The following is a 16,576-nucleotide window of genomic DNA, read 5'->3' on the forward strand; positions in this document are numbered from 1 at the left end:
GGCTTGAGTGGGCACAAGAAACGGGGAAATTAAGAGGATGGATGGATGCTGACGGGGTTATTCATAATTTTTTTTAAAAATCATTAGGGACAGTAAAATTTGCAGCACGTGCCGTTTTAACCCCCCAAATGTTTTCACCTCTGGCTATTGTGCCACTTGCATGCTTGTGAAGATGTCCAACACTCGCTGAAGCTATTTACGATTGTACAAGTGCACTTTTTAACAGGTAGAATGTGAAAAAATGGCTCTCTAAGCATGTTCTGATTGTCATATATTAGTTATTATATGACTTCAAGCACATGTTTTCAACCTTGTGAATGTCAATTTAGAGAAAGGAATGAACTCGTCCAGAAAGATCTATAAGGGTGTAACCAAAGCTCCAGGGATGGCTGACACGTGTGAGCATGTCTTGTCAAAGAGATAGTAAGTGATGTCACTTTGGACAAACAGAGCCATTCAAGTCAATTCAATGTGTCCTTGTAGCCATTGAAGTCACAGTCAAGCATGAAAGCTAGCGGTAAGTATAAAATAAAAACCCCACCAGTATTATACATGTTAATAAAATACATTGACAGCAGGTCCAGCCGTATTTTGACTTTCTACGATTTAGCCTGTACACACCACTGCAATTAATCTGACACTACAATCAGTTAGAACAAGAAGTATGGATTTTCAATAAAAAAAAAACGCATTTTGAGTATGCTGGAATGAAAGCTATTTTACATTGAATACACCCATTTCCACGGGCTTTTAAGTATCTGGACATAATTTTAAATGAAAACATCTGTTCATTCATCAGCACTGTGTATCCTGTTCAGGGTCGGTCAGTGAAAGATAGTGCCTATCGCAGCTGAATTTAGAGGAAAGGCAGACTACACCCTTGGTAGGTCGCCAATCAACGCGACATCTAGATATAAACCAACCTTTCACACCCACATTTACACCGCCATTAAGTGGGAATTTTGGATGAATATAATTTGCTTGTGATTGGCTGGAGTCCAGGGTATACCCCTCCTCCTGCCCACACTCAGTTGAGATGGGCTCAAACTCAAGTGTGACACTAATTAAAAAGTGCGACACAAAAAAATGGTTAGATGGAAGCAATTGGTAGTCATAGTTCCTGAAGTCTACAGCCCATGGACTCCACCAAATTCTGAGTCTTCTGGCTTTACCTTTCTCTTCAGAAAGTGCTCTATGGTTATGATCAAGCCACCGCTTTGGCCAGAGAAGAATATTCATATTTGCTTTGAAAAAGTTCTGTGTTGATTTGAAGTAACTCACCATATTAAACATATAGTGAATGACGGCAGAATAGAAGACATGAATAGACCTGAATACAACAAGGAACTGTGAGCAGGGAGCAGTGACCAAAAAGTCCATTTCCAGGTTGAAGCAAGCCAGCCATCAATGGTGTTGCTCGACCCATCCTCATTTTCTTGAAAAGTGCGCCTTGAAAACGAATTTTTAATCAAATCCAAAATTGTACTTCCTTTCTAATTGGTTTTATTTTGATTCCCAGATTTAGCTCGAACAATTAGAGTATAGAAAATAGAGAATGTCACTCCGAGCTGTTACAAGGGCACAGATTGATTAATTTAAAATCTGACTGGTTAAAAACAACTCTTTTAATGGTGTATGTGTGTGCGCATGCGGTTGTGCGTTCTACACCGACATTCGGGATTCTGAAGGTTTTGTCCTTCAACTGAAATCTGATTGGGAACAAAATTCACAGACAGATGACTAGAAACTGTGCAGCCAAGACAGATATTATGAAATAAAGACAAAAGACTGTTATTTCATGTACTGTACGTTGTACAACAAATGTAAATGAGATTGAAGGCCTTTACTGCACGCCACTGCGAGATTGCATTATTCTCCATTGTTTCACTGAGGGATGCATGCTTGGAGCACATTACCTTGAGTAACATGCCATTCTTGAATCCTATTTTGATTTCTTCTTTGACATCTTCATTCAGTCATGGTCAACAATTGGTCCACCTACTCAGAGTCAAAATGACCGCTGCACGACATGATACGGTAAGCAAAAATTAAAAACACTTAGATAATGCTGTTTACTACTATAATAAATAGTTTCAATTGCTGCTTTCTGAGGAAGCCCCCACCAGAACGCTGCACCCCCCACATTCAAGCATATTATTCAGATTATTCAGAGATGTACTGTTTACCAGTAATCAGCAGGATATTCCAACAGCATAAGTAAAGACATCTGCAAAACGAATTAATTCGAAACCGCAGCGAATCTTGAGTGCCCAGATTCACATAGCTTTACGCATGGCATCACCTGAGACTGTTGGGGCAAAGTCCTCTATGCAGAATTTATTGGGCTTCATGGAATATGAATTAGTTACACAGGCCACCGGATGTGATATTAAATTGCCTAACTAAACGGCTAGTAATTTGTTTATTACTTTTTAATTACGGAATTCAAGAGCCCATTGGTATCTTGAAACATTCATAATTCAAGGTATCATTTCCCATTGAAATGAAAGAAAATACAATTAATCTGTTCCAGCCCCCAAATTAAGTTATATTTGCCTTTTTTTAAACCAGTGTCCGCTTCAAAAAATATAATGTAGTATATAAACAAGTGAAAACTCTACAATAAATAAGTAACATACAATAATTATTTACCTTTTTTTTCTAAACCATTGTGTGGTTCAAAATAAATCTAATGTAATACACAAACAAGTAAAAACACTACAATAAGTAATACTCTTAAAAACTAAATTATTCACAACTTGAAACATTCATAAACCCTGGTAATATTTTCCATTGAAATGAATGCAACTGCAATTAATCTGTTGCAGCCCTCAAATTAAGTTATATTGACCTTTTTTTAAACCAGTGTGCGTTTCAAAAAATAATGTAATATATAAACAAGTGAAAACACTACTAAAAATAAGTAACACAATTAAAAACAAAACTATTTACTATGCATTAACTTTACCAAAGGAGGAGAAAGGGGGGAAGAACACTACAGCTCCAAAGTGAAAATGTTTTGTTCCATAATAACATGCATAAAATGTGATTCAAGTGTCTGTTTTGTTTATAATTCATTAGTTGATTTTAACACAGAATGTTTTTTGTCATTGTCATTTAAAAGATTAATTCGCAACAAATTTCTTTTGATATCTTTTTTTTGTTGGCTCGCTCGCACAATCAACAGTGATGTTGTGGCGGATATTAGGACCATGCCTCTCACCCAGCAGGCATCCCGTTTGGGGGCGTATTCATGTGAATGTTTGTTGGCGCGAATTTGTGATTGTGCTTGATTCTGTTGTTGGCAGTCTTGGAATAAAGACGTGTTCACAGTCAGTCGTGTGTGCTCATTTCAACTGCCACATTGGTGACCCCGACGCTGAGTTTGTTTCAAGTAGTAGATGAAGAGGTGTCTTCCTCGGCCATGCCGCCCCAACTCCCTCATCTTGCAGCCGTCACCGCTACCGTGAGGCTACCGGAGTTCTGGCAGAGCGATCCGGCTTCGTGGTTCCAGCATGTGGAAGCGCTTTTCCACTTTCGTGGAATCACCTCCGATGACCCGAAGTACTACATGGTCGTGGCGTCCCTCGACCAACTGACTACACGTCGTGTTATGCAGCTATTGCGAGCACCTCCACATGGCGGGAAATACGACGCGCTCAAACAGCTTCTGCTGAGGAGGTTCTGTTTGTCGGACTCAGAGAGGGCAGATGGCACGGCGGTGGATCTCATGGACAATATGCTGTCGCTCTTGGGTTCGGATGAGGGCGGTTTTATTTTCCCGCACATTTTCCTGCGACAGCTACCATCTCCGGTGCGCGCGGTGTTGGCTAACTCCGCTTGTCTGGCGACTGGCGATTATCGAGGTATGGCTGAGGAAGCGGATCAAGTTCTGCTGGCTACGAGATGGTTCGCCGTGCAAAGTGTGGCGGCCGATTCCACCCTTGGGACGACACCAGACGTGGATCCGTCAACGGTGGCCGCAGTGGTCGTTCGAAAGCGTCGTGAGAAGGTTCTCTGCTTCTTCCATCAGCGGTTTGGCACCAAGGCTCGGCGTTGTGTTCCCCCCTGCACCTACGAAGCTCCGGGAAACTCCAACGCCGGCGTTCAGTAGTGGTTGTGGGCGCCGGCAAAGAGAGCGAGCTGCTTTTCATTACAGACTCGTCCTCTGGAAGACGTTTCCTGGTGGACTGCGGGTCGCAAGTCAGCCTGCTTACACCCTCCGCAGTGGACAAGGCGGGCGGCGTTTGCGGACCACCCCTGTGTGCGGCTAACGGCTCGCCCATCATCAGCTTTGGTTCCAGGTTGGTGACTCTGTGCTTCCATGGACGTGATTTCCAGTGGAACTTTCTTGTTGCCGCAATCACGGTTCCCATTATCGGCGCGGATTTTCTGTGTGCACATGGACTGCTCTTTGATGTCGCGAACCGCCGTTTGATTGACGCTGTTTCTTTCGCTACTTTTCCGTGTGAGGCTGTGGGACTCGGGCAATTAACGCATGCGAATTATTTGGCATCGGGTGACATTTATCAGTGCCTGCTGACAGACTTTCCCTCCCTAACGACTCCAGCTTTTTCCACCGCATGCACTAAACACGGGGTGGAGCATTTCATACCCACGGTCGGCCCGCCAGTTTTTGCTCGCGCGCGTCGCCTTGACGCGGCCAAATTGGCGATAGCAAAAGGGGAGTTTGCTACAATGGAGCGTTTGGGGATTGTGAGGCGTTCTAACAGTCCGTGGGCCTCGCCTTTACACATGGTGCCTAAAAGGGATGGTTCCTGGCGGCCTTGTGGTGATTTTCGTCGCCTTAACAATGTGACTACGCATGACCGTTACCCCATTCAACACATTCAAGACTTTTCCACCCGTTTGGCGGGCACCACCATTTTTTCAAAAGTGGACTTGGTCCGTGGTTACCACCAGGTACCTGTGCAGGCGGAAGATGTGCCCAAAACCGCGGTGATAACCGCGTTCGGTCTTTTTGAATTCCTGCGCATGCCTTTTGGACTGAAGGGGGCAGCACAGACTTTTCAAAGATTGATGGACTCTGTGTTGCGCAACCTCGACTTTGTGTTTGTATATCTCGACGATATTCTGGTGGCCAGTCCTTCACCAGAGGAACATCTGTCGCACTTAACAGAGGTTTTCAAGCGTCTTGATTCGCATGGTCTGATCGTTAACCCAGCGAAATGTCAATTTGGTCTGGCTGAGATCGATTTCTTAGGCCACCGGATTTCAGCACAGGGCGCGGTCCCCTTGCCCGCCAAGGTGAAGGCAGTGGTGGATTTCCCCCGCTCGGCCTCAGTTAAGGCGCTGCAGGAGTTTTTGGGCATGGTTAATTTTTATAACCGGTTTATCCCGCGTGCGGCCCACCTCCTGCATCCTCTTTACAATGCCTTGAAAAATAAGAAAGCTAATGATACTGTCGAGTGGTCTGCGCGGCGGGAACAGGCTTTTCGACAAACTAAGGACGCCCTGGCAAGTGCGACTCTCCTGGTCCACCCGATTGCGACTGCGCAAGTTGACTTAACTACAGATGCTTCTGATATAGCTGTTGGGGCAGTGGTTGAGCAGCTCGTGGCAAATGTGTGGCAGCCTCTTGCGTTTTTCAGTCGTAAGCTGCGGGATAACGAACGCAAGTATAGTGTTTTCGAGTTGTTGGCTTTGTACCTTGCGACGCACCACTTTCGCTTCCTTCTTGAAGGACGCCGTTTCACGGCTTACGTGGATCATAAGCCACTTACGTTTGCGATGTCAAAGGTTACTGAACCATGGTCGGCCCGTCAGCAGCGGCACTTGGCGGCCGTTTCAGAGTTTACGACGGACGTTCGGCACGTGGCCGGTAAGTGTAACCCTGTAGCTGATTGTTTATCGCGCGCGATCGTGTGTCCAGTCCAGCTCGGGGTTGATTTTTCGGAAATGGCTGCCGACCAGTCCGTTGATCCTGACATCCGCAACCTCAAGGCAGTGAGTACGGCTCTTAAGCTTGAGGAGGTGGTGTTGCGGGGCGGTGGCACTGCTCTCCTCTGCGATGTGTCCACGGGCCGCCCTCGTCCTGTGGTTCCGTTGGAATGGCGTCGCCGGATTTTTGATTCGATCCACTCCCTGTCACACCCTGGCGTCCGTGCATCGGTCAAGCTGGTTGGGGCCAAGTTTGTCTGGCCCGGGCTTCGTAAGGACATCAGGATGTGGGCAGCGGCCTGTGTAGCATGTCAGCGTGCCAAAGTCCACCGACACACCAGGTCGAGCCTTGAACCCTTTCCGATTCCGGCCAGGAGGTTCGACCATGTGCATGTGGACTTGGTAGGTCCCCTTCCCCCTTCGCAAGGTTTTACTCACCTACTCACTATGGTGGACCGGACGACTAGGTGGCCAGAGGCGGTTCCTCTGTCCTCCACAACCTCGGTGGGTATAGCCCGTGCGTTTCTGTCGTCCTGGGTCGCGCGTTTTGGCACGCCGTCCGATATTACCTCGGACAGGGGCCCCCAGTTTGTATCTGAGCTCTGGTCAGCCTTGGCAGTATCGTCGGTTGTGCGCGTGCGCCACACTACTGCCTACCATCCGCAGGCTAACGGTTTGTGCGAACGTTTTCACCGGTCACTTAAAGCTGCGCTGCGAGCTGCGTTATCGGACGGTAACTGGGTCGACCGTCTGCCATGGATTTTGCTCGGCTTACGTTCAGCGCCGAAGGAAGATCTTAACACCGCTCCTGCTGAGTTGGTGCTCGGTCAGCCGCTTCGCATACCTGGTGAATTTCTGCCAGACGGTTCGGACGCTCCGCCCTTTCCCTTTTTGTCGGGGGGCCCCTGAGCCCTGCACCGGTTCAACACTGTGTTCCCAAGGTATTCGTGCCGTCCGCGCTTATGTCAGCCCGTTTTGTTTATGTGCGCCACGATGCCCACCGCTCGCCCTTGCAGCCACCGTATGACGGCCCGTTTAGGGTGCTGGAGCGCGGCGATAAGAGTTTTGTGCTTGATATGGGTGGGCGAAGGGCGTGCGTCTCGTTAGATAGGCTAAAACCAGCTCATTTGGTTGCAGGCGATGTGCTGTTGCCGGCCCACGTCCCTCGCCGCGGTCGCCCTCCAAAGTCCACGCCCTCACTTCCGCGCGACGACGTTGTGTGTTGTGCTCCCGCTCCTGTCTCGCCTGACCCCCCTGCCCACCGGGTTTCAACTGCACCGCTAAAGGATGGCCTGCGTAGTCGTTGTGGCAGGCCGGTGAAGCCCCCTGTGAGGTTTTCGTTCTGAGCGACCTTCTGGGTGTTCGGGGGGGGGGCTGTGAGGCGGACATTAGGACCATGCCTCTCACCCAGCAGGCATCCCGTTTGGGGGTGTATTCATGTGAATGTTTGTTGGCACGAATTTGTGATTGTGCTTGATTCTGTTGTTAGCAGTCTTGGAATAAAGACGTGTTCACAGTCAGTCTTGTGTGCTCATTTCAACTGCCACAATGTTTTCTTATTTGTCTGTAAGATGAAAGTCACAACAACACATAGGAAGCCTGATTACAAATCGCGAGAGGAAGATTAAAGACCTTTCCGCTCCTGTATGACAAGCACCTCTAATAACAATCTCTTTAAGAGTTTCCCTTTTGTTAAGGACTATTCTAATTGTTTAGCGCATTATTTACACCTTTGGGAAAAGTTCAACTTGTCTGCCAGCACGAGACCAGCTTATGCATTCAGTGGGCTAGGGGTTTTGCAGAGAAACTGAACAACAATTCTTTGTGTTCATGATAACAGCGATTTAGTTGCAATATCTATGGCTGAGAATACAGATGCCAGCAGAGTTTTGTTATTTTTTCCATTAATTTACACTGCTAAGTACTCTCCTAAAACTGTGAGGAGCAACTCCTCACAAGGGTTGTGGGTAACTTTGCTTCAATATAATATATAATAAATGACTATCAAATTCAATGTGAAAATTGAAGTCTCACTCTGTTAGCCAATAAATGTTTTTTGTTTTATTCTTACTTATTTTACAACATATACAGTGTATATCAGGCATCACCAAATGGCGGACCGCGGTCCGGATCCGGATGGTTCGGACCGGACCGATCGGCAATCTATGATGAATTTTTTTCAGGACGCATTCGCAAACGTTGGCGCTGCAATTCTAGTAAATACGGAAAAGGCGTCACTGATTTGAGCCAATCAAATCTTTTGTTTACGATCCACTGCCAATTGCGCAGCAGACCGGAAGAGAGTGCTGCCTTGCTAAAAAGTAAGCAAGGTCGATGCGTGTTGTTTTAAATGAATGGACAGAGAAATTTAGTTTCGTTCTGGCTGCAGCCGATTCAAAACCAGTGTTGTGCATCATATGCTCCGAAACCGTCGCAACATTGCGAAGCGCCACTACGAAACAAAGCACCGCCCTTTTGTGCAGTTATCCGCTGACGTTTGAGGTGAGCACAGGCAAAAACATCGAACTTCGAGTGCAGTAAAACTGATTTTTACATTTTCGTTTACAGCCCAGCGGCATGCAAACGAATATTCACTATAAGTAACTTGGATTTTGGAGAAACATAAAAAAACATTCAGTGATGGGGAAGATATTATTTAAAGGAAAACACAAAGCCCAGATGTGTGAAATAATCTACCAAATCCCAATGGCCCTGACTCCGTTCCAACACAGATTTAAGTCACTGGCAGGGCAATCACAAACTCATTTTTCTCATTAAGAGAAGTTAAAAAAATATTCAAAAGAAAAAGTGGTGTCAAAGCTCATTTTGAATTAGTTTTTCATGAGGACAGCCATTTTTATTGATTGTGTACTGAACATGTTGATCTGGTTTACTTGGATAATTAGGCTTTCCGTTTTATTTTTAGGCTGATAACTCTTTGATTTAAAAGAAAAAGGTAAAAGATGTTAACTCAATGCTTAGCACTTGATATATTTCTGCAGGAGATATTTTACAGTTTTTTTCTGGAAGTGGCACCCTTAAATTCGTGGAGCCACATTTTCTTGAATGTGAAATAAACGCCTAATATTTGTTTGACTGGCAAAGGTGCTTAATGTGAACATTGCTAAATATTTAGTATATAAGTGCGCTCTGTTGAAAATGACTAAATATTGAAACTATATAAAAATATGAACATAGGCTTGACATTTCGAGAAGTTGGACTTTGGTTCGGACCTTTTAATTGGAAGAAATTTTCGTCGTGGACCTCTGTGACTTTTAATTGAATACCTCTGGTGTATATACTCTTTCATTAGGCATCACCTTGGACCATCTTGGTGGAGAAGATTGTGTGTTACAGTGATCCTTTCAGAATTACATTAAGTTTCTGGGTGCTTTATACCCTTGGCAGGGTAAGTTCTCGATGCCGATTGGCTGTCACAGACGCGCTGCCGCCAAAAGTTCCCTTCCCCTGTTAAGGCAAAATGGGCGACGGAGCATAATTTTTGCTACACACGTTTCAAACGTGCCAACTGGCACGCAACTTAGATTTACGATGAGATAAACACTTATGGACAGCATTTTTCATCACCCAGAGGTGAGTCACCAGGGCCCCCTTCTGCAGCCTAGGCCTGGAGGTGGTGTTGGATGGCAAAAACCTGGTGGCAGGTTCTCCACCCACGGGGCACGGCCAGGCATAACCAGGCAAAATATGATGTGAGTAACCTTTCAAATGGGCGCACCACCCGAGGGAGGCACCAAGCAGGTCAGATGCAGTGTGCGCTGAGCAGTGGCTGATGGCAGGATGCCTGGCTACAGAAGATAGCTCTAGGGATCTGTAACACCACCTCTGGGGGGACAGAGCCTTTGCTGGTGTGAGAGGTCGGGAGACTGACAAAACATAATGCTTGCTTCGAAACACAGCTTCACCTGAGTCGTCACATGGGCAACATGGCCAATTGGGTTCATTAACCCTGTATTTAACATGTTTTGGTTCAAGCAGCTGCGATTGGCTGGCAACCAGTTCAGGGTGTCCCCCCCGCCTGCTGCCTGAAGATAAAGATAGCTGGGATAGGCTCCAGCACCCCCCGCGACCCTCGTGAGGAGAAGCGGTACAGATAATGGATGGATGGTTCAAGCAAGTGTAGGCAGTTAGAGTGATGAGCTGCATGTTTATTTACTTCCGTAACTTTTCTTTTCCCTCACACATGAATTACGGTTCATATTAACTCCTGTCTATGTGTGAACTTGTAGGAGCCCTCAACCGCACCGAAACCTGCCAACAAGTTGTGTGTGGCCCTGGTGAGTCACCCCACTGACTCTATTTAGTCTAATGAGTGTCATTAGTCATCTGTTTGACAATTCAACCACATGCCTACTCTCCATAATGTAACATATCAGAGAGATAAATGAGATGATATGAAAAGCCAAGTGTCCTTTCTCCAATCTAGAAGAGAAGGACTCACCGACTACCTCTGTCAATATTGAGTTGAACAAATCTAGATCTAAAGGAAGCGGACTAGAGTATGTAATTTTAATTGTTTTGTGTCGATAATCTTCTATCAGTTTTGCTACCACGTAATTTTGAAGGTGGCCCAAAGACTCTACAAGACTACTCAACATCTGAACAGCCATCAGATGACGAATGAATGTCCATGATGAAATGTTCGGTGAACAGGCCGTTTGTCAAAGTGTCAAAATGCAAGCAACATTCACACAAAGTAAGATCCGCTTGAGAGGGCAGCGCTATGCGGAAATTGACACCAAACAGTGTTACCCGGCGACCGTTCAAAAGAGGGAAAAGTGTATTTGGTTGCAGATATGCTTGCAAGGCCAATTTGAAGACAGACCTGTCTGTTTACTCATACCAGTAGTGATATATCAGACTCCAAGAAGTGTAGAGTGGGTTGTTCCACCGTGCGAAACTGCACAGTCATTGGATAAATGCAGGTCTTTATCCCTCCCATCGGATGCTCAGCGTCTCAGAGGGTCTTGAATCAATATTCCCAATTTAATATTGAAATTAAATGCCTTTCAATGAATCCGTTCAAGCCTCTAAAACGCACCACATTTTTAACAAAGAAAAAAGGCAATGTTTTGTGCTAAAACATACAACTAATTAAAACAGAATGAAAGAAACGAACAGGTTTTCCAATGTGTAATGACTGCTCGTCGATACAAGCCGAAGTAGCAGCAACAACTGTGCATTTGACCTCTGTGCTTTGAATTGGTGCATAGACCTGTCAAGCACGACAGGAACATGGTCGGTTAGTCTCATTTTGCATTTGTTTGTCCGATTACTACTGTTGACTAAATTGCAGAGAATGCAAGTGGTGTATTTGAAGCCTGTTTGTTCCTTCAAATTTTGTCTCACAACACAAAGCAAAAAATAATTAAAAGATGTAATCGACTGACTCGTAACGTGAAAATCCTGTAGCTTGGGGCACTTGTACATCCAGGTATAACTGTATACTTCTATATAGAGTTCTGAATCCATATGAGCAGGAGGCATCATGTGAGGTTCTCAATTCCAATATGATTGATCGGGCTGTGGTAATATTTTGGTTTGGCAACTTTAGTTAAGAAAAAATGTTTTTTTTTTTTATGTTCTCTGATTTATAGCAGAATACTAACCTTCTTGCTTAATATGTGTATCATTTTCGCAGTTTTTTTGTCCGTATATCAATTGTATTTCATGATGTCAACAGCATTTCTCCAGCCTGGTCTTCAAAATAAAGACTTCCGAGAATCAATTCACAGAATAAAGAATAGTGGGCAGCCCAAGCCTCCCGGGTTCAATTGGGATCAAAGCCGGATTAGAGGGAAGCTGTCGTTTGCAGATTTTTTCTTATATATATAGAGAGAGAAATAGTCTCCCATCATTGGCACCTCAGTCGTGGATGATTTTAATCCATGTCATGTATCATGGACTATTACAGTTCATTGTATTTAGTTTCTGATTAAAGAAAGTTCATTCAAATGTCTTTGTGAAAATTAGGACTTGCTACAGTTGAAAGTCTGCAATAATTTATTTTGACATTCTGTATGTATCAAAATAAATTCCTTTTTTAACAGTCAACGGGAAATCAGTTTATTTTCGTCGAGAAGATTAAGCCGATTACAGTTAAACTGAAATCCTGGAACAGCCATCATGACTAATTGCCGTCACTGAGAGTATGGCTCTGTCACTGGTCTCGATGCAGATGAGAGCAGCTGTACAGCTTTGCTCTGTTAAAGCACCTGGCAGCTTAAACCTCTGGTGTACAATCAGGATAAACAAACAAGTAAGCAAAAGGGGGTAAATCACTGTTAAGCCCGGTAAAGACGACTGCTGTTGTAATAAACCTCGGCAGCTAGACAGTTGGATAGCACTCTTACTTCCCAAGATTCTCTTTCTACCAAATTTATGTCATTCTTGCTGTCTTCAGGTTTGTGTGGAGAGTCATCTAGTATCCAAAGACTGATTGTTGCTCCTATCTCCAATGCGCCTAGAATGTCTGAAGAAATGCCACCTCACAGTATGTCAATATTTCCACCATTTTTCTTTTCATTTCATTTGTTCACCTATCATTAAGTCTCGACTTTCTGAGTCATGAATGAGATGTACGGATACGAAAAAATTACAGAATACATTCCATTGTGGTAGGTCCCTCTTTTCAACCTTTTTTTTTTTTTATCCTTGCCATTTGCCTCTCCTTGCAGAGAAATCCATGGGGGTTATGACAATCCCACCTGCAGAGAGAATAATATGCTAAATCCATATTAGTGCTCTTTCCCAAAAGCTTTGGTTAACAGATGGTTTACCCAAATCTCCTGGACCTCCATTCCAAAAACCCCACCCCCGCCCCGTTCGACTCTGTTGGTTGGGACCTCTTATAACAAAGGGGAACCCTAATTCCCTTTGAAAGTGTTTTGTTATTTTTTATAATGGTCAACAGCATTTGTAAAAAAGACTAAAAGTTAATATTGTGTTGCATCTCACTTATGTATATACACCACATTAGTCACCATTTTTGGACCTTATGAAGGCCAGAAATGTACAAATTACCTTAAGTCAAAGCCTTTTAATCATGTGCTGCTCTGTCAGAATTTTCTGCTATCAGCATGTTTTGATTCACACTTCACTGCTGAAAATTTTCAGTTGGCTATGAGATAAGCAATGAGGATTGCTGTGCCAGAACCAATTAGGCCTAAACCCGCACTGCTCAGGAAGTGTCCCTGCTGCTGGCTTTTGCAGCACTTGGTCATTAAGCCTCAACAGGAGTGACCAGTTAATTGTAATCCTTGGACGCTGGATAAACAGCTACACTGTGGTGAACGAAGTCCAGTTCAAACTATGTTTTATGTTTCAAATGGCAAAGAGCAGAAGTCAATCAGCACAGAGCAACGGTCATGTTAGACAAGAAAAGGCATGAAACACACATTTACGTTGAAAAGTAGTATTCTTGTCTATTGAAGAGCTTAAACTTGATGCCCTCATGAAAAAACTAACAGCTACCATTTATATGACGTACTATCTGGACTATCTGATGGTTCTCCTGTTTATCTCCCAGTGTTGTTGACATTGCCCCACTTACAGTAGCAGGACAGTGTTTTTTGTTAAAACTTGCCTGAGGAATGTTGTCTTGTTGATCCCATTCAGTGGGGTCCTATTTGTGTGTTCCCAGGAGGAATGCCAGGAATGGAGGCGTTGCCACATACACGGATCAGGGGACATGCCATGCCAAAAGGAGAGAGTCTGATTGATGCACTCAGGTCAAACCTAAGTACTGTTAATGGTATTTCATACTGTAGCCAAAATGACCTCATGTATTAGTCTTGACATTGTGACAAGATGATACGGCTGAAAAGTGAAGTATTTCATATCAGTCAATACATTATTCCCCGGCCATGTTGCGCTTCCAAAATTTGAATAAAAAAAAAAAATTAATTCATGGATGAAAATACAGCCATATTGCAGAAAGATGTGTTGTTTCAAAGAGATGAGTTGACTCAGAAGCTTTGTACATACATACGGGCACTCATACAGTACAAGGTACGCGATTGGTTTCCTGTCGCGAGATCGATCGAGAGCACAAGTGAATTCATCCCATTAGCTGATCTTCCCTTGTTGTATCTCGCCAGTGTCGTCTATGTTAATGAGGACATTTTTTTTTTTTTTAAACATTCTGTTCGGAAACTCATAACGTTATTCTAATGTGCCATTCAGTTAGTCAGAGTAGAGCTGGATTCAGAGGCTATGAGCAGGGCGCAATCAGCCATTCGACAAGCACGGCTCGCTTATCAGGACAAGGACGAGAAAACATTGCTCAGTAAAATGATCATTTCTTTGTTAAAGTTGGTCTGAAAACAGCTTACCTTAAATAGATCCCCGCATTGCATTTTATCCAAAGGTCCTTGTTGATGTTATTGTGCAGAGCGAAAGTTAAGCCATGATTATTTCTGGCTACACTGCTTCTTCTTTGTGGGTTAAAAAGTGCATTTATCCACCAAGATTGCACCTTTGGCGAAAATGCACCAAGGGATTCCAGTTAGAATAAACCAGTTTTTTTTTATAAATATGAAAAAAAAATTAACGTAGTTATTCGTCAACGTCCCATTGTATCGTCCACTGCAGGGATTGTAGATCATGTGCCTCTCGCAGCCTGAAGCTTTGTATTTATTCTTTATTTCGCATTTTTAAAGTTAAATTTGTTGTGTAACAAGTATTTACAGGTTGAGAACCATGTCAGGTGTGTCGCAAAGACATAGTAGATGGGTATCAGTGATGTTCTGTCAACACTATCAAAAGTCCCGATCAGCATTCAAAACTGTTTATATTTGAAAAATATTGTATACATTTATTTCCAACAATGTTTTGTCTTCATTCAATATTGTGTGTCTTGGTGGCTTGACGTTGTTGTTATTTTAATCTTTTTTGTTTATTTCAGCTATACCAGCGTAAACCTTCCAAGGCTTTCTTTCAGACACAGGATTGCGGGCACTGTATCATTGAAAATTTGTATTTATTTTTTATTTTTTGGAAGAATCTTAACCAAAAAGATTGAAATATCACTTGCAATACAGCACACGACTAGTTACATTGTAGTGGTGAATATTATTTTTAATTGTTTTTTATGACTCTCCTGCAAGACAGCACGGTGGGGAATGGTTAGCACAATGGCCTCACAGCGCCGAAGTCATGGTTTCGATTCCGGCTCCGGCCTTCCTGTGTGGAGTTTGCATGTTCTCCCTGTGCCTGCGTGGGTTTCCTCCGGGTACACCGGCTTCCTCCCACAATACAAAAACATGCAGGGCAGGTTGATTGGACACTCTAAATTGCCCCTATGTATGAGTGTGAGCTCAGATGGTTGTTCGTCTGCGATTGGCTGGCAACCAGTTCAGGGTGTCCCCCGCCTACTGCCTGATGTAGTTCTAAGTTGTGCTTTTGCATTGTTGAGATGTCAGTGCAACATAAATATATTCATACTTTTGACATTTATTTATCCAGTTCTCGGGAATGCCCGACCCACGGAAATTAGAGCCGCTACCTCAGTAGAAATATTCAAGAGTTGACTGAAAACTTGTTTTTCTACCATTGCATTTAGTTGAACTACATATTGGCGTGTTTGATTGCTGCATCTTCTCTTCCTCCATGACCTATTCAAATGTTGCTGTACAGAATCTAGACCGACTAATCTGGACAAGATCTGTGATAGACCATCTACTCGGAGGCCTGCTATGGACTGGTTGTGGCCCACCGCGGAAAACCCTGCGTTCCCCGTATGCCAGCCCACCATTGCCTATTGTACTGTACAGAGCAAAATGTTATACTACGCTCACACTGTAAAATATATTTGTCCACAATGTTTGCACAGTGCAGTGCAGCATACACATTGTTACTGGATGCACATGTGAATCTGATCTATTTGATCTCCGCATGGGATTGTGACACTCCTACTGTACCCGTCCGTGTGTAGTATCACCTCACGATGGCTGCGGCATGCAAAGTTTACACGCAATCTTGTGTCTGTCACTGTCAAGTTGCTGCAGGTGCTTCCAGGATCGCCTTTCCCACACTGACGGGCACTGGGTGGGGGGATGGACACCTCCGCTGCCTATTCAAGCAACACAACACAGGGCAAGCAGCAGGGTCAGGCCCCTCCCCTCTCAATAGTACATCACCGCTTCTCTCCACATAGTTTAACAATGGACACAACTATTACTGCCTGGCTGCACAAACTAGGGTGTGGACTGCTATGAACTCATAAAAGACACTGTCACTTTGTCAGTAGCAAGATATCCCCATGTGAAACCCAAAACAGATCAATTTGTCAGTAAATGAAGGAATAATACAATACAATACAATACAAATAAGTACCAAAGAAAAATTGTTGTTTTAGTGTTTTCTTAACATTTTGGGTCAGTATATATATATATATATATATATATATATATATATTTTTTTTTAATTTTGAATTAAAGAGATGCTAAAATTATGTACACAACACACATATTGTAGCTAGTTATTTTTTTATTTTAACAGTCAAAAAAAACCAAAAGCTATTACTCACACGCAGACTGCCTTTGTCTTGTAGAACTGCAACATGTGTTTTATTTATGTTGTTTCATATTTATTATTCAATCATTATTTTTTTAATTAATTTAATTGATATATTTAATTACATCATTTGCTATG

The 16,576-nt window shown here is 43.6% G+C and overlaps 1 long non-coding RNA gene across 2 annotated transcripts; it reads left to right on the top strand.

Annotated features, from left to right (window-relative positions):
- The first annotated feature begins 1,976 nt into the window (after positions 1–1,976).
- LOC148323162 (uncharacterized) lies at positions 1,977–16,178 on the top strand. Of its 2 annotated transcripts, XR_015846554.1 has the most exons (5): positions 1,977–2,037; positions 12,327–12,416; positions 13,566–13,653; positions 15,560–15,660; positions 15,922–15,977. It is a non-coding gene; the product is annotated as an uncharacterized LOC148323162 (long non-coding RNA). The 2 variants fall into 2 exon arrangements; XR_015846553.1 differs by having other exon boundaries at positions 15,560–16,178.
- Positions 16,179–16,576: the final 398 nt, after the last annotated feature.

The sequence above is a fragment of the Idiotropiscis lumnitzeri genome, chromosome 14, assembly GCF_059441095.1.
Source record: "Idiotropiscis lumnitzeri isolate Australia: NSW breed Sydney's pygmy pipehorse chromosome 14, RoL_Ilum_1.0, whole genome shotgun sequence".
Taxonomy (NCBI): Eukaryota; Metazoa; Chordata; class Actinopteri; order Syngnathiformes; family Syngnathidae; genus Idiotropiscis; species Idiotropiscis lumnitzeri.